The following is a 24,197-nucleotide window of genomic DNA, read 5'->3' on the forward strand; positions in this document are numbered from 1 at the left end:
ACTCTAGGATTGCAGTGCTCATCTCCGTTTCAAATCCGAAGAGCCAGCGCTGTCCAAAGACGTTTCTGTGGTCATGTGGCCGGCATGACTAAACACCAAGGCACACAGAACGCTGTTACCTTCCCACTGAAGTGGTACCTATTAATCTACTTGCAATTTCTTGCTTTCGAACTGCTAGGTTGGCAGGAACTGGAACTAGAGATGGGAGCTCATTCCGTCATGCGGCACCCGGGTCTCGAACTGCTGAACTACCGACCTTCCACAGCCTGCAGTTCAGTGTCTTAACCACTTGAGCCACCGCAGCTCCAATATGTCTGTAGAAAAATACAAATATCACAAATAAAGGAGGACACACTTAGCTAAAAGATGTGTTCCCCAGAAATGAAGGTATTTCCTTTAGGTCATTTGGAAGACTGAACCTGGAGAAGTTGCTTTAAGTATTAACAATACTTGGGCTGCGATCACATGCACAATTAGCCCCACCATAGGCAAAGGGTGCGATTAGACAACAACATCTGGGAAGTGCCTCACACACCCGTCGGCAACCTGTTCTGCTCTGTCACAGAAGCGGAGTAAAAAGACACTGGGGAAAATCCAGTAGCAAACTAGTTGTGATGGGACATGGACGGAGTTTCCCATGTCTGATTGCTCCAGCACGCTCTTATGGTGTTGGGATGGTCTGATCAAGCCATCCCGACTCCATGCCATTGTCCCCCCCCTTCTCAGTATGCGCATCATCACAAACTCCATAGGGAGCCCTCACTGCAGAGATGCAATTCATCGATTCTTCATTTAAGCGCATCGGAAACAAACAGCAAAAAGGAAAAAAACCCGACTCACCCGCAGTTGTGTCTGATCACACAGTGGCGGGCTGTGCCCGCAGCTTCCAAGGACTGTGTGATCATGGAACTGCAGATCAAATTCCTCTGGAGGAAATAGCCTCACTTAACCCCCCGCTTTATCTCACGTGTGTGACCGCATCCTTGGTTACCTACATGGAAAATACAAGTAGAGTTTAAAAATAAGGATACTGAAAAATTAATGTTCATATGGTACAGTATACAACACAACAGTTTTGGGTTACATGGAGACTTAGCATTGTGCTGCATAGGGGTGAGTTATTTTGCAGCCTTTTGATATGGAAGGTTGTAGATTCCACCTACCTGGTGGAATGAGCTCCCAGTTCCACAGGGCCTGCAAGATGGCGCTCTTCCACCAAGCTTTTAGTTGAGGCGGCGGGTGTCCCCCCTCTATTGGGCCTCCCCTTCAGTGAGTCAAATCTGTATTATCATCTGGTAACCCCAATCTGAAATAGAGCCTCAACAGATGAGGTCTGACTAGAAACTATCTGACTACCTGATGTATTTTAATTGTTTTTAATTGTATATTGTACATGCAAACAATTAAAAACAATTAAAATACATCAGGTAGTCAGATAGTTTTTAGTCAGACCTCATCTGTTGAGGCTCTATTTCAGATTGGGGTTACCAGATGATAATACAGATTTGACTCACTGAAGGGGAGGCCCAAAAGAGGGGGGACACCCGCCGCCTCAACTAAAAGCTTGGTGGAAGAGCGCCATCTTGCAGGCCCTGTGGAACTGGGAGCTCATTCCACCAGGTAGGTGGAATCTACAACCTTCCATATCAAAAGGCTGCAAAATAACTCACCCCTATGCAGCACAATGCTAAGTCTCCATGTAACCCAAAACTGTTGTGTTGTATACTGTACCATATGAACATTAATTTTTCAGTATCCTTATTTTTAAACTCTACTTGTATTTTCCATGTAGGTAACCAAGGATGCGGTCACACACGTGAGATAAAGCGGGGGGTTAAGTGAGGCTATTTCCTCCAGAGGAATTTGATCTGCAGTTCCATGATCACACAGTCCTTGGAAGCTGCGGGATACATTTCTATTTCTTTTAATCTGAACATATTTTGAATGTACCTTAAAATTTGCTTTTTTAAAAAAAAACCCACAAAAAACAAAATTCTAAGGTAGTTTGATTCCCAGTTGTCAGGTTATGTGATAATCTTCTACTGTTCAAGTATGGTAGCAAAAATGTAGTATATTTTCTCAGTGATGTGCTGGGAGATCTCTAAAGACCTTCATGGTGTTGATGAAGGTAAAGTTCCTTTTACTCAGAGAACTTCATGAACTGTTTCCCAAACAATATTAGGTCTGCAAAAAGGAACACTTTGCTGTTGGAGGAGTCTTCCTTCTGAGAGCATCTAAAAGTCAGATTCTTACTGTGGCACCTTCATTGTGATGTAGATTTTCATGAGCTTGCTGCATTTGAAGAAGTGAGCTCTGACCTTATGCAACAGTACATTTGTTAGTCTAAGGTTCCACAAAATTGATTGACATTCTGGCTAGTGCAGGCCTATAGAGCTACCTGTTTGGAATCTGTCTCTGTTAGACTACTTTCGTAAACACCTGCTTTGATCCTTTCCCATTTTGTCTCTGTTGCATTCATTCCACTGAAATTTCGCTGCCTGTTTCATTAGTTTGTTGAATTACTTTTGACTTCCTGCCCTTAAGTATTGAGCTTTGTGTTAAGAAATTACTGTTAGATTGAGCAATAATTCTGGTCTGCATTTCAGGGACATCTGAGAAGAAACCTATTTAAAGGACCCCGTCCTACTTTGAGAGCAGTGGGAATTTTGCTTGCTTAATAGACCACATGAGTGGGCTCAGAGGAATTATGGCAAATGCTTAGGAACTGAGTATTTTGTTTTTAGTTCAGATCCTGTGTAACATTACCTGGTTAAGAGTAAATTTTGCACCATGTCTATTGCTATTCTGAAAGATGCTGGTTCTGGAAAACTCTTAAACTGCCTAAATACTCAAGTTACAGTTTGCCAGTTGCTTTTCAATTAAAAAACTAAACAATTAAAAAGTCATACCTGTTGACAAAGCAAAACAACACCTAGAACAAGTAGCAGTATATGGCGGCCACGAAGGACAGGGGTACGTTATATTGTCCTTCCATCCCAGCCCCTCAAATTGAGATGCCAGTTACAATGTCCTTTATTTGCACCAGTGGATAGTTACAGATCAATCTGAGCCCATAGTTGCAGCAGCTGAGTCTCTACCCCCTACCTTTTCCACCAAGTCCTGCTGCTCCTTGGGTTTTTGCTCCTTTCTGTGCTGGAGGGAGCTGTGGGTTTCTCTCCTACCCAGGTGGGTCCTTCCATCCAGCCCTCTTGTCCCCTTTATGCTGGGAATTATATCAGCCCTTCCTCCCCGCTCCTCTAACACTGGCTTTTCCCATATCCACATGGGAATGAACGAAGAAGAAAAAGAAGAAGAGTTGGATTTATACACCACCCTTCACTTGGAGTCTCAGAATGGCTTATAGTCTCCTTCCCTTCCTCTCCCCACAACCGACACCCTGTGAGGTAGGTGGGGCTGAGAGAGCTATGAGAGAACTGCTCTTGAGAGAATAGCTCTAAGTGAACTGTGACAGACCCAAGGTCACCCACCTGGCTGCGTGGAGAAATGGGGAATCAAACCTGGTTCTCCAGATGAGAGACTGCTGCTCTTAACCACTACACCAAACTGGTTCTCAAAGCAAGGCTGCCCAGCACCATTCTTGGCAGGGCTCACAACCCACCTGCCCTGCCCCCAGCCCAAGTATCCCAGGCTTGCTCCGAGGTCCTGTCAGCCAGATGGGGATTGGGCCAACTGCACCAGCCGGCCTTGCCTGCTCTTCCATCTTCACTACATCCATGCCAGTGAGGGAGATACCTACCTCTCTATCTGTCCACCTGGCCATGCCTCCATTTGTGGAAATTTCAGCCCATTTTGGGCCCAGGCGAGAGGCCCCATTGGTATGGGAGGGACCTCACACAGTAACATTCCTCTTTAAAAACAAGGTCAAACTTGAGTATCCAGTACTACTTTTAAAAAAGTAATTTCCAAATGGAAACTTTTTTACACAGCTAAAAAGAGAATACAAAGATGGAACTTGGCATCCCTCAAAAGTTTGTGAATTCCAGACAGTGAGTGATATAATCATGTAAGTCCTTCTTCAGTTCTGGCTTTAGAACAGGAGGAAGGTCTATTAGTACTGAGGAAGTTCTTAGTTGCTGGTCTGGGAGGATGGACTAGCATGTCACAGGCTGGGGTACCAGTCACAGGTAGCTCAGAACAAGCCAAGGTCAGGAGCCAAGAAGACAGTGCAGAGTCCAAAGCCAAGCTGGGGTCTGGAGCCAGAAACACAGAGCCAAGTCCAAAATCACCAACCAGAAGCATAGTCCAAAGCCAAGCCAGGGTCAGGAGCCAGGAACACAGAGTCAAGTCCAAAGCCAGCAGGTCCAAAGGTCTAGGTGCAAGAGACAAAGTGGATGCAAGCAGCATGAAGCTGACTTGTTGCTTCCACAAAGAGTACTATCCAGAGTGTGGAGTTAAATGCTGTTGCCAGCTGCTGTTGCCAATTAGCCAGCTGCATGATCACCCAGGCTCCTGTTAAAACTCTGGGCTAGCTGAGCACCTCCCTTGTAGCCTGGCCTCTCTTCGCTTACTTGCTAAGTTTTGCCATAGTTGCTCCCTTAAACAAGTCACACATAGGAGTGAGTCAGGAAGACTTTCAGCTTGCAGTTCTTCCTTCTTATCTGAGCCAGGTGTGAAGACTGCTGTTACAGGCACTTGCCAGCTATCCTCCTCTGCTGCTTCAGAGGGGCCAGCTGTGGTTTCTGCAGGCTCTGTCAGCTCATCCTCATTCATGCCCATGACATAGCACAGGGGTGGCCAAACTGTGACTTGGGAGCCACATGCAGCTCTTTCACACATATTGTGTGGCTCCTGGCAGGGCAGCTGGGGAAGCAAAGGGGAGGCATGCCTCCCCAATCAGTCTTCCCTTCCCCAGCCAGTGTTCCCCTTCTTGGGTAGGCTTGAGGCAGGAGGGAGTAGAGAAAGAAAGCAACTTTAACTTTAAATGCGTTCTCAAAGCCCCCCCTCCAAGCCTACAAATATAATAGGATAAATAAAATATCATTATCAATTTATATTTTTACCCCTTTTGTTTTATTTTTGGCACTCTTATTTAATGTTAATATAAAGCAAATTTGCATATTTTCCAATAAAAACCTATAATATTTGTTCATGTCATGCAGCTCTCAAACATCTGACATTTATCCTATGTGGCTCTTATGTTAAGCAAGTTTGGCCTTGGACTAGTTATATGTGTTTTATTGGCTTGACGCTCATGACGAATTAATTTCAGTAAACTCCTTCCCCACCTATGAATTTTCACTTGTTTAATAAACTCTTGTTATTTATCTTGTACCTTTGAGCACCAGCATAAGTAGATGACCCTGAAGGTCCCTTCCAACTCTATGATTCTGTGATTCTTACACTGGATATTCTATCAAATCATAAGAGTATAGGTCACCAAGCTGAATAATGAGAAATGGAAACTCCATGTTCAGAGGCATCATATGTCTTGGCTTCTGAACACACAATACCAACCGAGATGGACCTAGCCTGGCATCTTTTATATTCATCTTCATAAATCTGATATACTGTTTTTGTTAGTTTACGTAGTGGAGCCAGGGGTCATTTCATAGAAAAAGAGCTAGGGGAACTCATTAGCATAACTCACTAGCATATGCCACACCCCCTGACACCACCGGAACTGTGTCATAAGGCCACACCCACCACTCAGTCTTAGTCTTAAAGGTTAGTCTTAAAGGTGCTATTTGTTAGTCTTAAAGGTGCTATTTGGACTATTTTGCAGCAACAGACTAACACAGCTAATTCCTCTGAATCTAAACCCACCACTCAGGCTCCACCCCCAAAATCTCCAAGGTATTGCCAACTCAGAGCTGGCGAGCCTATCTGATGGCACATGTGGGGGAAAACAAGCAAACCACCCCTGTCAGGTAAAAAGGATAGAAGTTCAACACAATTTTATCTATTTTCAGAAGTTTGTTGAGAGAAAAGCAACAACAAGCACATCAGTGAAGACCTAGTACCAGAGTGCCAAAAAGGAAAGCTGTTTGGTAATAGATGAAGTACAAAATATGTAGCTATTCACATTCCAGTTACCAGGAGTGTTCCCTCTAAGCTGAGTTAGTGTGAGCTAGCTCACAGCTTTTAAGCCTCTGGCTCACATATTTTTCTCTTCACTCAGGAAGGAGGGCTCCAGAGGCAAACTAACTGATGCAGTAGCCAAATCACTCGCTCACAGCTTTAATGCCAGTGGCTCACAAAGTAGACATTTAGCTCACAAGACTCCACAGCTTAGAGGGAACATTGGTAGACAATTCCAGGGAGAAAAAACAGCTATAAACCAAGACCAGCTATAAACCAAAACAGCTATAAACCAAGCATGGGGGCAGATGACCACATTGCTACGGAAAATACACAGAAAATCCAGGCATTTATACTTTGTTTTCACTCCCTCCCCCCAAGAATTCTGGCGGCCGCCCTGGTTTCAGCTCTCGCCGAGCCCCCGTCGAGCTCGGTGGTGGAGCTGCGAGGCTGGCGGGAGTGCGAGGAAGCCCCGCAAAGCCCCCCGGCCCCCAACGGTCCCGCCTGCTGCCGCCAGCCTTGCGGCTCCACTGCCGAGCCCCATTAGGGGCCCGGCGGTGGACCTGCAAGGCCAGCGGGAGTGCGAGGAAGCCCTGCCAAGGCCCTCCCTGGCCCCAGGCAGGCAGGGGTGGGGAGAGGCAGGGAGGAAGCAACTTACCCTCCCTCTTCTCCTGCCTCCTCCTGGCTGAATGAGGGCCGGAAGCAGGGCGGCCAGAAGCAGGGGGCGGGGCTTCATCATGTGCCCCGCCCCCGCACCTCACCCGGGGGAACTGCGATCCCCCCGAATCAACCTCTGAGTGGGACCTTATCTGTGCTGGCATCACAACTGTGGAATGCTCTGCCCACAATATCTTTGGTGCCTATAGTTTTATCATTTGAGTTGATAGGTAAAAAATTCCTATTCATCCAGATCTTTGACTTGATTTCCTCTGCTGTTTTTCATCTCTGTAAATTGGATTATGGTTATATTTCTGGGCATTGTGTTGTATTTTATTTACTTACAATTTTATTTTGATGCATTGTTTTATAGAATAGTAATAGATAAGTTTATTTTCTTAGCCGTAGGCCATAACATAGCATAACACATCAAAGTTGGATAAAAAATACATCAGACTATAAGATTATAATGTAGGCAATAAAAATATCAGTATCTTACATTGATTCCTATACTCTGAAGATGATAATGTAGGCAATAAAATATCAGTATCTTACATTGATTCCTATACACTCCTTCTATCTGGGATGGTCGTCCTCTTTGACCGAGCACGCAACTTAGGGAGGGATGCACATGGAGCAGTGAGGGAGGTAGGGGACACCCACCTAGCTAGCCAGATCAGCCAAATCAACCCTGGCGACCAATGGGGTGACATTGCACACATCCTCACCTATGAAATTTTTACCCCTTCGGCCATGTTTATTTTCTAATAAATCTAGAACTGTTAAACATTTCCTTAATGATACTAATGCTGAGACCACAATTATGGTTGCAAAATTCTTAGCAGAATCAGTTGCACTTAGATGCAGATTTTTTACATAATATATATACTCTTATTGTCTACATTTATTTGCTGGAACTAAATGTATCATTTCTATATTATTATGCCATTAAAGGTGTCTGAATCTGAATCCTATACTCTTTCTACTTTGCATTAAATACTAGACTATTCTCATTCTTCTTGTTGCTAAGGCAAATAATGCCATTCTACTAGAGACATAATGATCAAGGTCCAAGATTAAAAATTTGACCAAACCTAGATCAGAAAGTCCATTACACGGCGGAATAATGGGGATGATATACTTTAACCTAGGAGTTGCATGCCACAGGCACCTCAGAATATAATGTAGTATATAATCTACTTCCCCCAGATCACAAAAACAAAATCTGAGGGGGGCAGGAATACCAAAGAAACATCCAGTTCTGATCATTGAGGACATGGACTGAAATCTTAAAGCTGTAAAAGTCGATCTTAATTCCAGGGTGGTTAACTTCTCCAAGTAAGGTGACCTACATTGATCCCTTTTTAAAAACTTAAATAATGGTGCCATAAGACAACCTGCCATCACATTCTGATCCATAAACCCATCCTTTTTGAACACCCATTCTTTCAATTCCCATACTTGGGTTTTTTTTCTTTAATAGATCATCAGGAATTGAAAATTTTAATTGAATCGAACCAAATGGTCACCTAATCTCTTAGAGGATTTCAGAAGCAAACTAAAACTTAAACCTCCCAGGGAATCTTGGGGTCATTCTAAACATTTTCTCCAATAGGATAAAATTCTAACATTGACTCTGGCATTGACTCTGGCTAATTCCCAGTTCAGCCCTCATTAGTGCCACTGGCGCTCCCCTTCGCAAGGTGAGAATCTGCCTCATAAAATCATTCCGTACTAATTCTAATGAGGACAATATCTGCTCTTCCCAGCCCCAGATCTCTGATCCATATAGCATGGCTGGAATTATCTTACTTCCATACAGTTTAAGAACTGGATCTACCATACCTCCACCATTAGAAAAGTAGAACTTCAGTAAAGCCGTCAAATTCTTCATGGCAGCAGCTTTTAATGTTGTAAGGTGGGGCACCAGGAGAGAGTTTCTGAAAAGGTTATACCCAGCTACTTATACATGCTGCATTGTTCAATCTGAGTGCCAAGAATGCTCCAGGTAGATTTCTTTGGGCGTTTCCTAAAAACTAGAACTTTTGACTTGGCATAATTTATTCGCAAGCCTTCTGCATTGCAGTACTCACCCAATTTGTTTAGGAGTCTCCTCAAGCCCATCTTGGTTAAAGACAGAAGGACCATGTCATCTGCATACAGAAGGATTGGAACCTTATGTTGTCCAATGGCTGGTGCCATATATTCACTACCTTCTAAACTAGCTATTATGTCATTTAGATACAAATTAGATTGGGGGCTAACACATAACCCTATTTCACCCCTTTCAGCACTTGGATGTCCTCAGAAAGTAAGCCTTCTCTCCCAACCTTAACCTCCCAATCAAATATACCAGCCACGGGTCAATGTTGATGTTCAAAAGTTTCTGCCATAATCTACCTCTATCTAGAGTCAAACACTGAAGCCAGATCAATAAAGCCTGCATATAGGGCTTTAGGGCTTCGAATGACCTCTGAGGCCAGGGTATATAGGGTTTGACAATGTTTAATGGTAGAATGGCCTTTTTTGAACCGTATTTGGAGAGGGTGGATTAAATTATTATCAGTGACATAATCCTCTAATTTATTTTTAAAGGCTTACTATATAATTTTGAGGCAATTGGCAACAAAGTAATTGGCCTATAGTTGCCTGACTCATTCCAATCACCCTCTTTATAAATTGGGACAATGATACTCATGGTCCATCCCTTTGGAAGTCTACCCATTCTTCAATTTTGGTGAAAAATTTCACTAACATAGGTAACCACCAGTCAATATTTGTTTAAAAGCACTCCGGTGGAATCAGATCTTCACCCCGGGGATTTACCGCTGGACAGAGATTCAATTAACGACCTCCCTTCCAACTCTGTCACTGCAGGCCAAGGGGTTATAATGGATGGAGGGAGGTTAACCAAACTATCCCCCCCCCTCACCACTGAAAACCTTTGAAAAGCACAAGTTTCTGTTCATAAAACACAAGGCGAGGCATATTCATAATCCAACTATTTAATCCCTTATTTGGTCTTCATGAGAAATGAGTCTTCCTTCCAGTTCTGATAGCTAACATTAACTTGTGGCTTTTCAAGAGGACACTGTAATTTAGAGAACAATATCTCATCTCCACCTGCAGTGGATTCCATTCCATTCGGATCCATTCATATCAAGGAACTCTGGGAAAGTCAGGTGCAGCCCAAGGACAAGGCATTCCTCAGGTAAATGTAACCTTTACAAATACACAAAGATTTGCAGGGAGAAGAGAAAGGCTTTTTTTGTATGATAATCTGAAATACATTTTGTACCACTGGATTCCTGTTTTTATTTTGCTGCTACAGACTAACATGCCCCCCCATTTGGAATTATCACTTGAGGGGAAAAAACCTTTTCTACTTAAACAATGTCAACCAGATTTCAGCAGCCATGGCATTATTTATGGTTCATGTCCTACATGGAAAGAGGGTTTTTATTTCACAGATGCTTAGGCAATGTGCTACTCCATTCACAGTCCCACTTTGCAGTTCCCAAGCAGCATTGCAAGAACATATACGGGAGAAAAATCTTATGAGCTTAGTTTATAACCCAAGTTCAGTAGTTCATGGAGGAAGTCCATTGTACATGGGAGAAGGTGAAGGTTGTCATTGCTGTTCTCTAGCTCATGGTTCTTGCTGATTGTGACAATAGAAGCTGAGCATCATTTTTGATGACCTCTTTGGCCATATGACATAAAAGACAATGAGGCACTTTGACACAGTTCCCTGCCTCCTTAGGGCGTCATGATTTTCTTCTCCCCTTGTATCTTTGGCCACTGCACTGGATTAGTCTAAAAGAATAAATACAGTATAATAAACCATTACAGAGATGACAGACTGCATGCACTTTGAGAATAAGATCTGGATCTGTGGGAAATACGGTAGTTGTAATTTTCCTAGGCAGCCAAAAATTGAATGATAGGTTCTTGGGCACTGCTGTTATGCTATTATACAACAGCAGCTGTAGATTTTAATGCAGCCTCCACATTGTTCAGTCAAGCAACACATTTCAGCACAACATGAAAGACTGGAATTAAAAGTACCATGTGCCAAAATGGGATCTCTGATATGCACTAATGATCACTTTCTCGCAACATTAATCCCACAGAGGTCAGTAATGCAATTGATACAAGGGACTTCTTACCAATAGAAAACCAGGGTTTCCACAATGTGGCCTTCGGTGAATGCAAGACTTATAATTTGGTTGTTCCAGATAAATCATATTTCAAAAAGAACTGCAGTCTCCTACCGTGTATATTTTTAACTCATGCAGTTTGAAAATATCACTTTGATTTTATTTTGCACTGTGATCTTTACAGTTCTTAAAGAAGCATTTTAATAAATGCAGTTAAATATAATTGTATGTTTTTGTTATGAACTCAATAAACTCATATGAATCAAAACACTAGAAACTCATCATTTACTTTTGCACTCAGAGAGTCTGTATTTAGTTCTACTAAGGGTAATTTTTCATGTGATTTTGAAATGATATGGCTGTACTCAAGAATCATGTACATGTGTCAGTGTTATTGTAAAAGCAAAATTGTAATTTATATATCTAAAAGGGGGTATACACATTTGGAGGTATAAACCAGAAGGCTGGGCAAACACATAATCTAAGGGGGGGGGGATCAGAACTGTGGATGGAGTGAAGCCAAGGCAGAGCACAGAGAGATCAAGCAGCCTGGTAAACATAACACAGGCCCCGGTCACACGGGAGGTTTTGGCCCACAAGAGGGACAGATCAGGGGCGCAGCAAATGGGCGCGATCACACTGCAACATCTGGGAAGCGGTGCGCACCCGTCCCCAATCCGTCCCTTTAGGCCAAAAACGCGCATTAACCCCCCCCCCGAGGAAATAGTAGCACCAACCTGAAACGCCGCAGCAAGTGTGGCCGTGGGATCGCTGGTGCGCCCGTCTTCAGGAGCATTTGAGGCTCCCAGCCGAACTGCGCATGCGCACATATGCACAGCCGTCTGCCTCGCTCTTCCTTCCATGGCTTCCTGCCCGGCATCTGATCGTGCCGGGGAGCAACTGTGCGGCGGCTCAGGGGATCTGTCTGATCCCGCCACCACTTGTCTCTTTTGGTGCGGCTCTGAAAAGCCACATTTTGGCCGCGTCAATTTCCCCCATGTGACCGGGGCCACAGATTCCAGTAGCACTGTTTAGGGCATGCTGCAGGCAGAAGAGATCATTAGGTACAAGGCTGAGATACCAGTTAACCATAGAGTTTCCAGCTATTCCTAGAGCTACCCTTTATCACTTTTTTTTACCAGAAGAGATGTGATGCCATAGCCAGCATTGTTGTTCTTTTTAAAATTTCTCCCCTACAGCTGCTCACAGTGAGGAACAGGAGTAGGGGGCTGGGGATTCCCCACCATAACTGGGGTCCTGGCAGCCCTATCATGGACCTTGCTTTACAAAGAACAAGTGAGTGCTATGGCCAGGAGTGCTATCAGTTACAGCTGATTAGAGGCTTACTCCCAGACAGTGAGGAATTTCACATTACCCTTTTTAAGCCGGTTTGAAGCCGGTTTTGATCCATCGTGGAGTAAACCGGTATAGGGCTGCCATTTCACACATGGCTTTCCCCTACCGGTAAACAGCTGGATCTGAAGCGGTTTGCCATTTCAGACTGCACTGCTTTTCCCCACTTTTTCCTGCCGTTTTTCACCCGCGCGGGCGATCTCCAGCCTTTTTTTACATTCACTTTAGAGCGCTATAGCGCGATAACACAACACTCCAGGCATTCCAATGCGGTTGCTATAATGCTGTTTTGCTGCTGTGTCATAGCGCTATAGCGCTCTAAAGCGAACGTTAAAAAAAGCCGGAGATTGCCCACACGGGTGAAAAACGGCGGGAAAAAGCATTTCGGATCCAGGAGAAGAAACTGAAGACTACTTGGAAGTGGTTTACAGGTAAAACGGTTCAGCCCCGTTTCCTGAACAAGACAGAAACGTTTGTGTGTGAAAGTACAAATATATTCCAGTAGGGAACCGGTTCTAAAACGGTTCTGTCTGAAATGTCAGACCAGAAACCGTTTGGGAACTGTTCCTGAACCGGAATATATCTCCTGTCTGAAATTCCTCATGCTGAGTTGCTAAATATGATCGTCTCCTGAATCTCCCCAACTGTCTTGCACATTTTTCCCGCCAAAACTTCAGTTTCCCTCAGTGTCTGAGTTGCCTTACAGTAGTGTGTATATCTTCTCTTCCCCTTTTCTATAAACTTGAAACTGTCCCACCCTTTGTTAAGATATTGATTTAGGCTTTTGACCCAGTACAGGAACTTGAGGGAAAGACAAGAGCTGTCCTGTTTTATAATCCCTTATGAAATAGCACTTGAGGCAAAGTAACTTTCAAAACAGAAAGAATATTTTATTGAACAGGCAGAGAATATATATAATAGGTAGCAAAGGTTTTGAGATTGCTGAGGTAAAAAAAAACTTTCTAAGGCCCCGGTCATAAGGGCTGGAAAATGCGGGGGGGGGGGGGGAGAGAAGCGGGGCTGTTTGCCCCGGAGGAAAATAAGGCACGGTTGCACGATCAGACGTCCTTTCGAAATCCCATGGAGGTCCCGTGGTTAGGGGGCAGGTGCCAATCACACGATGATCCTGCAGCGCAGCAAAGAAGTGGTGCGGCGCAATCACACCAGCAATCGCTAGACGCCGCTTCTGTGGCAAACGGGATGGATTTTTTTTTAAACTGAAGTTTGTGCATACGCATGACTGAGCAATCATATCTGCACATCCAAAGGCGGGTGGTGGGCTTACCGGAGAGGGCGACAGATGCTTCCGGACCCAAACAGAGCTCCGAGGCATAGCCAATGGAGGGGGAGGTGGGCCCCCTCGTCACAGCTGCTCTAACCGCCTGTGCGACAGTGGCCATAGTGACCCTCCAGAGGTGGCAAGCCTGGCTGCAGTGGGAGGGGGCCTCTTTGTGCGCATGCACCATTGGGCGCTTGTGCGCATCCTGTGGAGACTTGAAAAAAACTCTTTTCGCGACGGGACATGGGCGGGCGCCGGATGCCACGGGATTCTACCAGAAACGCGATCAGGCACCTGCCCTTGACCTGCGGTTTCCGGAAACTAGTACCTCAGAGGTACTAGTTTTTTACCCTGCATCTTCGGCGGAAAGCCTCGGGTTCGGAACGGGAGCTCTACGCTTCCCAGATGTGGTGGTGTGATTGCGCCTGGAAAATCCGCCTATCTTCCATCTCTGTAGCATGGCTAATGTTCCATGTGACCGCAGCCTAATATACACAGAGTTGAATTCTTAGAACATTCAAGAGAGTGTGTTTGTAGTTTTGTTCAAGGTTTTCTAGTTCTTTCTTTGAGAGGTGCTTTGTTTAGTATATTCCAATACTAACACAGTTCTTATTAATGTCTCTTTTGGAGGACAGTGTTTGCTTAAAGTTTCTAGATTTCTTAAGTTCTAGGTTTTCCTTTAGATATTACAGCTTTTCACTAACTCCTGAGGTGTCTAAGTTTCTCCCCTGTATCACAGACCAGAGTTCTCTTCCCAACCCCTTTCACTGGCAGGACATTATTCTCCTTGTCCCTAAGAAGCAATAACTCCTTCTACTATTTGGCTTGTATGTGAGTTCACTCTGACTACCCAGACCTTTTGCCAAATCCTTCTCCAATATCCTTTGTCTGTATAAGGCAGCTTTCCTGGCTGAGAATATAAATACTCCCTCAGAGCAGTTTTAATATATTTAAAACAGTGGGATTCTCTTCTCCTCTCTGTAAAAGTACTTTTCTGACTATTGCCTGTCAGAAAACACTGACGCCCAAATGTCTCTTCCCTCAAAGCCAAACCCTTTCGCTACTGATCCAGACATTAGTTTTGAGACCAAGACCAAAATGTCTCAAAAGGTGAAAGACCTCTTTCCCCTCCAGATCAGCTGTTTTATTTCTTCTCTCAGCTGATGTTGGCCAATCAGAGAGTGAGCAGAATAGCCAATCACATAAACTCTTCTCTCCAGGGAAGATTTACTCATGAACTTCCTGACTCTCTGACACAAGCAGTATTTTAAAAAGCCTGCTTTTCTCTGCAATACGTCACACTAAACTATGCCAAGTTTATGAATTCCCATTTATTACTCACCCCTCCCGCAGTAATTCAGTAATTGCTTTTTATTTAGAGTCTCCTCATTATATGATACCGTAAACTATAGCTTACTAAGGTAGTACATAACTCCAGCTTTGCTCTTTCCCCTCCTTCACATTGCTGACCTTGCCACATGTGCCACCTTGCCATAGCTTGATGCTGGCAACCAGGTGACTTACTTTATACTTGACACAGTGACCTCACTTCTGGCACAACCTAGTATGACATCCTCATATAACCCTCATATATTGGCAACACTCTAGCATTCAGCCAAAACACTATGGTTTAACGCTAAGAGTGTTGCCTGAAGTGATGATGTCACTTCTGGATCACACTGGAAATGATGTTATGATGTCGGCACAGTGCTGATCATCTTCCCCCATCTCCCAGTAGCAGGAGGCAAAGCTGGCAGGGAGTAGGAGGCCTCCCTGCTTGCCACATTGATTCATGGTTCTGTAACTTTCAGATTAGATTACTGTAATGCATTCTGCAAGGGGCTGCCCTTGGTAAACTGGAAACTACAGTGGTGCAGAATGCAACAGCTCACTTCTCCTCACACTACTGTGAAAACAGCTCACACTACTGTGAAAACAGCTGCCCTGGCTTACAGGGTATTTCCAGACAGAATTTAAGGTTCTAGTTTTTGTGATAAAGCCTTTTTTGACCACACATCCACACTCTCTCTGAATGAATGTCCATGTTCCAGTTGAGGTTGGTACAGTGTAATCTATTGGTATTTTTCTTTTTCCCAGAGGTATTTTTGTCCTCTGCTGTAGTTGCTCTCATTTTGTGTGCAGAGCGCCTTCTCTGGTAAGACTTAAGAAGATGTAAAAGGTTGTGTTGTGCCCTTGGGCTTTTGGAAACGGAAACTGGGTGATGTTAGATTGTACCAGGGACTGTGGCTGGTTTTTACTAAATTCCTGAGATAGATTCTGGTTTCTTTTAGATATATTTTCTATTGTCTTAAATTTATGCAGTTTACTCTGTTTTGGCTCAAGGGTGTGTACGATATAGTATCTTTATTAATTCTGTGGTTTGTCTATTTTTAGTGTTAATTGCTGTTTTCTAAGTACTGATTTTGGTGGTTTTTTAAAAAAATATTTAGTTAACTGTTGCTATGAAAAAAGGTTTAGAGTTCTTAAATAAAACACATATTTACAGTTAGCTGAAAACCTTGCTATGAGGGGAAGTGCTGTAGACATTCAAATTATGTGCAGGGTTGGCCCAACAATTTTGGGTGTTTCGGGCAAGGGTGCCCAGGGCATCCAAGCGAGCCCCCATGGCAAGGCAGCAAGGTGGCCACCATCCTCCTTGCGTCCAGCCATCTTTGGTCCTTTGGGACTTTCTGCAAGAGCAGAATGTAGACCTGGCATATGTGACTGAGACCTGGGTGCGGGAAGGGGAGACAGTAGCTCTCTCCTAACTTGCCCCTCCTGGGTTCTCGGTCCTTCACCAATCGCGGACTAAGGGGCGGGGTGGAGGAGTGGCTCTATTCATCTGGGAGGCTTACTCCTTCAGGGTGCTCCTGCCGCCAGAGATCACGGGCATCAAATGTGTTGGCCTGGTGTGGGAGGCCGGGGAGATTTTGGCAATTTGGCTGGTGTACCGATCGCCTAACGCACCAGCTAATAGCATCAGGCTGGGCATTGGAACACCCTAGATTGATAGTCCTGGGTGACTTCAATGTCCATGCTGATGACACAGCCTCCACTCAGGCAACTGACCTGGTGTTGTCCATGGTGGCACTAGGACTCTCCCAATATGTAACGACCTCCACTCACCAAGCTGGGCACACACTCAATTTGATTTTTGCAGTGGGGGTAACATTGGACCAGGTTACTGCTTCGGCAGTCCTGTGGTCTGACTGCCATGCCCTGAGGGCATGCCTGAATGTTCCACCCCGACCCTGTGTAGGCAGTGAGCATATTTTAGCTTGCCCACAGAGCCAGATGGACCCAGTGCGGCTCCAGATGGCTCTGTGGGAACTGATGCCCCTGGCGGCTCGTTGGATGAGCTTGTAGAGGACTGGCATAGCCGATTCTCTGCAGCCATCGATGAGATTGCTCCCCGGTGCCCTCTGCACTCTCATTCTAGGCTCACTCCCTGGTTTACCCAGGAGTTGTGGCATATGAAGTGAGAGCTGAGATGACTAGAGAGACGGTGGTGCCACGCTCGAGATGATGCCACAAGAGCATCCTTTAGGACGTTTATGAGATCCTATGAGATGGCAGTCAAAGCCGTGAAGAGAAAGTACTATGCGGCTACGATTGCATCTGTGAGCTCATGCCTGGCTCAATTGTTTAGAACAATTCACTCTATAACTGTTCTGCCCATAGGGCAGACCAAACGCTAGGGAATTGGATATAGGCTGTGAGGCATTTGCAAGCTATTTTGCAGATAAAGTCTTGTCTCTCCACCACAACCTCCCCACCATAGTTGAAACAGTGAGTGAGCTCGAGGCTCCATGCACGTCTTCAATCTCAGTTTTGGATCATTTCAGCCCGCTCAGCCTGGAGGAAGTTGACAGATTGCTCTCAATGGTACGTCCAACCACATGCAACCTTGATCCGTGCCCTTCTTGGCTTATTAAAGCTGGCCATGAAGAGTTTCAAGGTGCCCTAAGTGAAATTATCAACAAGTCCCTCTTAGAGGGGCTGTTCCTGGGGGCACTCAAGGAAGTGATGGTCCGCCCTCTCCTAAAAAAACCATCTCTGGACCCAGCCAAATTGGCTAACTATCGTCCAGTTTCCAAGTTGCCCTATTTGGAGATGGCACTGGTCACCCTCACAGAAGACCTCCAGAGGCATCTGGATCAGGGTGGCTCGGCAGTGCTGTTGCTGTTGGACCTGTTGGCAGTGTTCAACATGGTCGACCATCAGTCACGGCCAGGGCCTTTTCATTGGCAGCTCCTTACTGGTGGAACGAGCTTCGGAAGAGATCAGGGCTCTGCAGGATCTTTTTACAGTTCTTTTGTATTTTCACAAATACAATACTGGTAGATAGTGTTTGTTTGTGGACAGTGAGGGAAGATCAGAAAATTATCAAATCCATCTTTTCTATACCTCCATTCTATAAATCTGTTATTTAAAAAAACTTTTTAAAAGATCCTGTTTTTGACCCATAGTATCGGCTGAAAATGTATTAGTGGATAGCAAGCAATGGCCACCACTAAGTGGTGACCAAGGGGCTCTGTTTCCTTACTGGCAGCTGAGCCAACACTTAGCAGGAGCTGTGGGAGGCACAGTATGTCCCACATAGCCCTTATTGCCACCATTGCCGAGTGACAGCAACCGAGCAAGGGTATGGTGTCCTCCTTCACTGCCAACCACTGCTTACACTGCCCTACCTCACCAGCCATCACTGATTTCTGGCCTTGTAAATATAAATCAATTAAGCCAAACCTAAAACTGTTGGCAGCACTTGATTTCCCCCCCCCTTCAGTTGTATGCTGTTATGTCTCAAAAAATGTTTTGGAACTGAGGCAATAGTCAACTAGAGGTGGAACAGAATAATTTATGGTTATAGAAATCTCTATTTGGCTATTCAGATATTATACTGAATAACTGCTGACTGTAGAAGTCAAAATTAATCCCATGATACTGGCCCAAAGGGAATACTGTGTCTGTTGATGCCAACCATAAGGTAGAATATTTAGTCCAGACTGAGGGAGGTAAATGCTGCTGAATTGGCAGCTAGTTATTTTACATTCAAATGAAAATTGTCTGGAATACATTAACGGACACAGGAGCTATGCTTTCATAGAGAGTATGAAAAATTGCAGCTCCCATTTAGAGATGTTGAGCATTCATGTGCCCAGCACCCTGATAACTGTCAATGTTATGAATGGCATGGATATGCAATCAGTAGATTTTGTTTTATATACATAAGAAATATGCAGGGATGAGAGAGTTCTTTTTAATAGGGTGGTGAGACTTCAAAAAAAAAAAAAGGAGGAATATTGGACAATGCAGCATTTTGTAAAAAAGAGAAAAGATCCAGAACTGTGGCTGAAATACTTAGAATAATAATAGATCTCTTTGACTGATGCACATCAAATTAAAATGTATTTTTTTCAGCTCAAATGCACAACCTGTGCTTGATTTTACATTTTCATAATCGAGATGTCAGATTCAGAGCAACTCTCCTTTGTTTTATTATTTAATCAACTCAATGGCGAAATAAGAATAGTAGCTCTATCCACGCTGGATGACTTAAACACTACAATAATGTTCATTCCCCCCCCCAGTCATTTTAGTATGAATCAATTACATTTAATTTTGAGCTTTTGAATTTCCAAAGAAGTTTGGAAATGCTAATTCTTCCCTTACTCCTGTTAACTATTACCTTTTTCATTTTGTCCAGTAAAATTGACTTACCTCTTATTGATGTGCTTCTTTAATTCATGAGACGTAGGTTTTAAATATATCTCCATACTACAATATCATTTCTCTGTTCAGTTTAATTCCTCCTCCCCCACAAAACTTTGGTTAATGTTGTCTGTAATATACCACTCCTTTAAAAAAAATAGTTGTGGTTTTATCAAGTTTTCAACAGATGAAGAGGCAAAATTAGAGATCTATATAGTTTCTTTGATCTGAAAACAAATCTTCCTATAACAGTTGGGTGTTGGGGCATTGCAAGCCATCTCTGATGGAGACCTCATCTGATCTCCTGTTTTGTTCTGTGTTCTCCTTATTCTCCAGCCAAATGGTGAGAAATGAGTCAAACTTTAGAATCATGAGGAGGTTCTTGATATTTACCTGCTTTCTTGAACTGCTGGCCTGGCATATTTGACTCTTGCTCTCTGTGTGTATCTTTTTGCAGTTTTTATTATTCACTGGAATTAGGCTTGTAAGGTGGAGATCTCCCAGAATTACAGCTGATCACCAGGTGGCAGAGGTTAGTGCTCCTGGAGAAAATGGCTGCCTTGGAGGGTGGCGTCTATGGCATTATGCATGTCCCTTCCCAAACCTTGTCCTTCCTGGGCTCCACACCCCAAATCTTCAGGGATTTCACCAACCCTAGTTATTATTCTGATAAGTGTTATCAATGATTTTTGTGTGTAGCTGTTTTGGTTTGGTTTCAGTTGATTTGCTGCTTTATTAGTGTTTATGATTTGTTTTCATTGTTTTTGCTTTAAAATGGATTGGGATTGAATCTCGTTGTGTAATTCTGTCAGTTATTTATTTTAACAAGTAAATAATTCTAGCCTGCCTCTATCTAGCATTTCTTTTAGCACATTAGCACACAAATCAGGAAGGCAGACACATTGGGGAGGCTTAAATTGAGCATCTTAACTGTTAAAAAGCAAAGAAAAAGGCTGAAATAGAGAGGTTGTTTGGGGGACAAATATGACCCTTCAGAATTTAGTGCTTTGGAGGCTGAATGTTGTGAGAAAAGGCATTATTCCCCTCATCCTCATTACTTATTCTTCCCTTTTCCCTTTCTTCTTAATTTTGATTTTTTTCTGTACACTTATTTATTTATTTAGATTTACTAGCAGTAAAGCTCATTGTGAAAGCAATACAATGAGCTCTAGAAAGATGTGATGTGTAACAAATGCATAGGCTGGAAAGAGGTAAAGTAAATATTAGCAGTCTATAAGTGAAAGTTACAAATGTGGAAGTAAAGTCTCACATGCCTTATGTTACACAATAGCCGGTGTCTAAGGTCACACAATGTGGGCCAGAAAATGTTGCACACAGGGGTCTGTGGAGTAATGTCAACAACTGGGCAGTCTGCCCAGTTTTATGTTGGATGTCTGTGCCATTCAATGTGGTTGTGGTCATACTGTCCACCCTGTTAGAGCAGAGGTCTCAAGGGAAGGTGGGTTGAAAGTGAGTGGTCATGATGAAAGTCTCTGTTACGTAGGAATTGTCCGGTTTTGAGCTGTCCCGTCGCCCTTAGTGGGGGCACGCACCTGGCAGAGGAAAGTCCCCATGGCTTCTTGTCTCTGGTAGCTGCCTCAGATATGGGGTGTCTCAGGAGTTTCCTTACTCCTGACAAACACTTCTCCCCTTCCTCAGTCCCGGTTTGGAGGTTCGTGCATTTCTCTCTCTCTGAATGCCACTTGTTAGTTCACGCCAGGGCTCTAGTCGGGGGGGAGCTCTCAGGTACGGAGCTCCAGAAGAGAACCTCTAGGGGGCGGGGCGGTCACGTGGTGAAGCCCCGCCCCCTTCTTTACCCCGCCCTCTGCTTCGATCCTCATTCCGTTTGGGAATGAGGATGAAGCAGGAGGGTAAGTAGCCGGGCCTTCTGACACACTTCCGGTGAAGTCAGGGGGTGTGGCCTTCTGTCACTTCCGGTGATGTCAGGGGGCGTGGCATATGCAAATAAGTTATGCTAATGAGTTATGCTAATGAGCTCCGGCAGCTCTTTTTCTACAACAAGACCCCTGGTTCACGCGCCTCCTCCACGGCACCTGGGACTGGGTTTTATCCTCACTGGCTGCATTAAGGGCAATTTGCCTTTATTTCCTGCCGGTGCATGCCTCCAGTTTACACAACCCTTTCCCCAGGCAAATACTTACACCCTACCTCCCTTTGGTATTGGTCGCCCTTGTAGGAGGGCCCCCATCCTGGGTGACCCCTTCTGTGGCCCTGGAAGGAAGGTAGGCCTCACGGTGGGGTCCCCCTCATCTGGGCCTCTGGTCTTGCCCCCGGGCTCTCCCTCCTGACACCCCCCCATCTTTGCCCTTGTGGGCTGAATCTCCGGTAGTCGATCCAGCGGGCTCCTCTGGTGTCTCCCGGATATGAAGAGAGGGGCCTGGGGAGCCCCCCTTCTGACAGGAATGAAAAGGAGGAGTCTTCGGAAATGAGTGTTGTGAAATGTCTATAGTTTTGAAAGTTGTCATTTCTGGTAGAGAAGTGTGGCCGAGGAATGTTTTCCACAATGATAGTTTAGGGCAGGATGGTTTCAGGGAAACAGATAGGCTGACCGCGGACCTCCCCCCCCCAGACAGGCCCCACTGGCCCAGGTAGGCCAGCCGCAGGCCTCCCATTCCCCAGCAGGCCTCCCTCCCCCTGAGACAGGCCCTGATGGCCCAGGCAGGCCGGCTGCGGGCCTCCCTCCCCCCCAGATAGGCCCTGCTGGCCCAGGTAGGCTGGTTGCAGGCCTCCCCCCAAACAGGCCCCCCGGCCCAGGTAGGCCATCCGCGGGCCTCCCCCTCAGACAGGCCCTGCTGACCCAGGTAGGCTGACCGGGGGCCTCCCCCCCACAGGCCCCGACAGCCCAGGTAGGCCAGCCACAGCCCTCCCACCCTCAGACAGGCCCCACCAGCCCAGGCAGGCCGCAGACCTCCCACCCCCTAGTAGGCCTCCCTCCCCCCCAGACAGGCCCTGCTGGCCCAGGTAGGCTGGCTGCAGGCCTCCCCTTCCCAGACAGGACCCACTGGCCCAGGTAGGCCGACCGCAGGCCTCCCCCCCAACAGGCCCCGCCGGCCCAGGTAGGCCATCCGCAGCCCTCTCACCCCAGACAGGCACTGCCAGCCCAGGTAGGCTAGCCGCGGTTCTCCCACTCCCCAGACAGGCCTCGCTGGCCCACCTAGGCTGGCTGTGGCCCTCCTACCCCCCAGACAGGCCCCACTGGCCCAGGTAGGCCAGCTGCGGCCCTCCCACCCCTCCCAGACACTTACAACAGATTCTAAATGGAGTGATTCATCTATTATTTTATTTTCAAACAGTAAGGCTTGATGGTTTGTTTGGAGATTTTAAACATTTTTAATTGAAGTTATATGCATTGGTTTTCTTATTTTTATAATTCACTTACCTTAGTTTCAAGAGGAAACAAAACATTAAATAGATACTCATCAACTAGCATTCCTGGTAGAAATCAATCCTGTATAAGCATACATGTCATTCCTATTCTATTTGACTGGGGGGGGGGTAATTTTTGAACAGTTTCTTGAATTCGAAATGGTTACAAAATGATAAGAATATCAGAATAACATTTAACAATTAATATCCATTCTCAAGTCAGGAATATCACTGATACCAAAAGGGTTTTATGTTACAAACAATGATAGTCAATATATAACATAACATATAACATGACATCATTATACAAAGTAATTGAAGAGTCTTCAACAAAGTATCAAGAACAATAACCTCTTAGTGACTTATAACAAAGAAAAATTAAAATAATAAGAGACTTATGTCATAGAATCATAGAATCATAGAATGTTAGAATTGGAAGGGACCTTGCAGGTCATGTAGTCCAACCCCCTGCACTCTGCAGGAGCATAGGGTTGCCAACCTCCAGGTGGTGGCTGGAGACCTCCTGGGATTACAACTGATCTTCAGGTGATAGAGATTAGTTCACCTGGAGAAAATGGCCCTTTTCTAAGTGGATTGTATATGGCATTATACCCCATTGAAGTCCCTCCCCTCCTCAAGCCCCACCGTCCTTAGGCTTCACCCCCCCCCCAAATCTCCAGGTATTTCCCAACCAAAAGCTGGCAACCCTACTTATGTCCATGATGATGTCCATGACAGTGAGATCCATTTGAATGAGTAAAGGGGGGGAGGTTAAGTTGCAGAGCTTCTTACTGAGAGCTTTGCCAAAAAAGGGGAAAGCACATTTTTCTGAATTCCCAATCTGATAAATTCACAGGGTGTGGCTGGCTTTTGCAGACACTATTGCATAGGCCAACACATGACTTTACTAAACCTTCTGATTCATGCTCTCTAAAGGCATGATGTGGTCGAGGGGAGGCGGGGCCAGCAGCGGCACGGTTGGAACCGGGAACTGCTCCCGGATACCACCAGCTCTCTGTTTGTCTTAGAGGAGTTTTCAGGGGACCCCGATCTCCACTGGACCTCTTGAAGTGAGGTCTGGAACAAGGGCCATAATGATAAAACGAGTTAGATAAAATATTGGCTTATTAAATATAGACTTGCAAAAATTTGGGGAGGTGGGAATTTGGTAATTAGATACTAATGTATGAGGTGTTTTAAGAGATATGATGTTGTTAATACTCTCATGTATGTTTTGTTTGTTTGGTTGTCTGTTTGTTAAAAATAATAAAAATTATTATAAAAAAAGGCATGATGTTATACACCTATGAGCATCCCCAAAAATAATGGTTGCAAACTTTGTTCCATTTGTTGTTGGATTTATTTTGGACATAAATTCATTTATTCATAAATTATCTTTAAAGTCTAAAAACTGTATGTTGTATAGAATGGTTCCTCCCCTCAGCCAGCTCTTACATTAAAAAAAAAACTATTTTCCTCTCCCTCCTTGGCTGCCACTTTTCCTCCCTTCTCTCCTCCTTATGACATCTGCAACTTCTTTCATCTATTTCCTGCTTCTACAGGGATTTTCAGGTCACCTGCTCAGCTCCACATCTGAGTACAGATTTGAA

At 44.8% G+C, this 24,197-nt stretch overlaps 1 protein-coding gene across 1 annotated transcript in view; it reads left to right on the top strand.

The window, feature by feature from the left end:
- CACNA2D3 (calcium channel, voltage-dependent, alpha 2/delta subunit 3) overlaps positions 1–24,197 on the top strand; it is an 855,054-nt gene that overhangs the window by 31,475 nt on the left and 799,382 nt on the right. The gene's annotated exons all lie outside the window — the stretch shown is intronic.

Source organism: Gekko japonicus, unplaced genomic scaffold, assembly GCF_001447785.1.
Source record: "Gekko japonicus isolate JY-2015 unplaced genomic scaffold, Gekko_japonicus_V1.1 scaffold160, whole genome shotgun sequence".
NCBI lineage: Eukaryota > Metazoa > Chordata > Lepidosauria > Squamata > Gekkonidae > Gekko > Gekko japonicus.